Source organism: Monodelphis domestica, chromosome 4 (genome assembly GCF_027887165.1).
Source record: "Monodelphis domestica isolate mMonDom1 chromosome 4, mMonDom1.pri, whole genome shotgun sequence".
NCBI lineage: Eukaryota > Metazoa > Chordata > Mammalia > Didelphimorphia > Didelphidae > Monodelphis > Monodelphis domestica.
Genome location: NC_077230.1, coordinates 194,158,694 through 194,161,276, shown reverse-complemented (window position 1 = coordinate 194,161,276; position 2,583 = coordinate 194,158,694).

The following is a 2,583-nucleotide window of genomic DNA, read 5'->3' as shown; positions in this document are numbered from 1 at the left end:
AATCCCTAACCCCCATGAGCACTCCAAGCACCCCTGCACTAAGAGGACCCCTATCCCCAGATGATCCTCCTCTTAATCAGATTCTCTATAGCCTCTTAAATGAATTAGCTTGATATAAAGTACATTATAAAATAGATTCACACACCTGGGATTAACATAGTAACTCAGTTATGATTAATATGGTAACACATACACTTAAGATGATAACTCAGGTAATATTCTGAGACTACATCCTTAATCTGGTTACATACACAGACTCTTGCCTGAGACTATATTCTTACTACAAAACACACAGTTGCAAGGCATTGAACTAAAGGTATTCTTAAGCTAATACAAATGAAAGGCTGCTTAATTAAATTTCCTTCTTACAGATTTTAAACCTTCTTGAGGCTATTCAATTTCTATATATTATTTCTCAAAAAGATGATCATTCTTAGGTCACCCCATTACCTGGAAAGGGATATTCTGTGGCACTGGACCCAATAGCATGGGAATGACTCCTAAAACAGCATTCATTTATTAACTACTGAATCTGTAACAGTTTGTTTCATTGGACATAAAACATTGGTTCTTCCAGCTGATACTTCACTCTATGACACAGCAACTGTGTTCAGTCACAAAAAGGCAGATGGTGTTGAGGCACCAATTGCCAATTCCTCAAAAATTTCAATTTACTAAAAACAGAATTGAGCACAAATAGAAAAAAGAACTCCTTGCTGTTTTCAAGAGAGTCAAGAAGTTCTTTCCCTATCTCTAGAGTTCTTCCTTTAGATTCCAGAGTTGTCCTGATCCTTTTCTGAAATTCCTTTACCAGCATAACCTACACTTCCTTAATTCTTTCTCCACCTATGGAGCCTTTTGCCCAGTCTTTATACCCAAACATGTTTCATTATAAGCCTGGAAGAGCAATATTGACTGTTGATAACCTTAGACTTCAGCCATTATGGACCTCTGATTATTTTGGCTAACTTTAGAGGGAGTTTTGTTGTTAAAAGACCTACTGAACCGATCCTTCAGAATGATAAAATCACATAATTAACTGCCAGAGATTCCCAACTGGTCTTTATCTTGTATTGGACACCGAGTGGTTGACTAATAGAGAAACTGCCCTAGGAACTCAAGTTGTTCATAGGTCAGGACATGATGTTTATTATCTTGTTTTGCTTTGTTTTGTTTTTTAAAGAAGTGATGCTATTACTCGTAAGGCCAGGGAAGAAACACATCATTTTGTTATTTAACATGTAACACATTTTTCTTATGAAGACATTGTCTACACACTATGTAGTTAAAAGACTACAGAGAGTATAGCACAAGATACTTAGAATAATCCTTTAACTGCACCTCATTTTCCATGGAAAATAAGCAAACATCTTTGAGCATTCATATTTAAAAGTTTTCAAGACCATTCTAGAAGAAAATCTTTTTTATTGTTGTAGCCTCCCTTAGAATTGTTTGAATGGCTCCTAGTTGTATCTTAAATCCTTGCTTCACCCAAAGGACCATAAAACTGTGCTTACCCTTTGACCCAGCAATGCCACTATAAGGTCTGTATTGACCAAGAAGTGGAAATTGAAGGGAGATTCATTAATTAGGGAATGGCTGAACAAGTTATAGTATTATGACTATAATGGAATATTATTGTGCCATAAGAAATGGCAAATAAGATGATCACAAAAACCTGGAAAGACTTACACAAAGGGATACAGAATGAAGTGAGCAGAACAAGGGGAATGTTGCACACAATAATAGTAATAAAGTATGTTGATCAACTGTGAATGACTTAACTATTATGCAAGGATCCAGGACAACTCCCAGAGACTCATGACAAAAAAAAAAAGGCTATCTACCACCAAAGAAGGAACTGGCGGAATTTGAATGAAATTTGAAGCATACCATTCTTCACTTTATTTCCTCCATGAATTTGTCTCTAGTGTGTGATATGAGTTTTTTCTTCATAAAACGATGAACATGAAAATGTTTTATATGATAACATATGTATAATTTATATCATATTACCTGATGTCTTGGGGAGGGGATTGAGATAGGGAGGAGAGAACATCAATAGCAAAATATCAGAAAATGATTATTTAAAATTATATTGTTTTATAGAGACAACCCATTTAAATTCACCATCAATAGAATAAAATACCTAGTAGTATATATTCTAAAACAAATCCAGAAACTATGTGAACATAAATTTATAAACTTATTTTATACAAATAAAGTCATATTTAAATAATTTAGTAAATATTAATTGGGGGTGGGCAGAGCCAATATAATTTAAATGACAGTTCTACCTAATAAGTAGTGTGAAATTTTGTTTCTTTTACATAAGTAAATTTATTATAATTTATTACAATAAATCATGTGTCTAATATTGTTGTGTTACATATTATATTGTTATACATTTCTTAAAATAAAATAAATGGTAACAAATAAATTGTATCTATAAGTAATCTGGAAAAAAATAATTTTTAAAAGAATCCTTGCTGCAACAATAATAATTCTATGCCCATTGTCCAAAAGTCAGGGATAATTAAACATTTTTTTATATGGGTTGACTTTTGCTTCAATTGAGTGTAA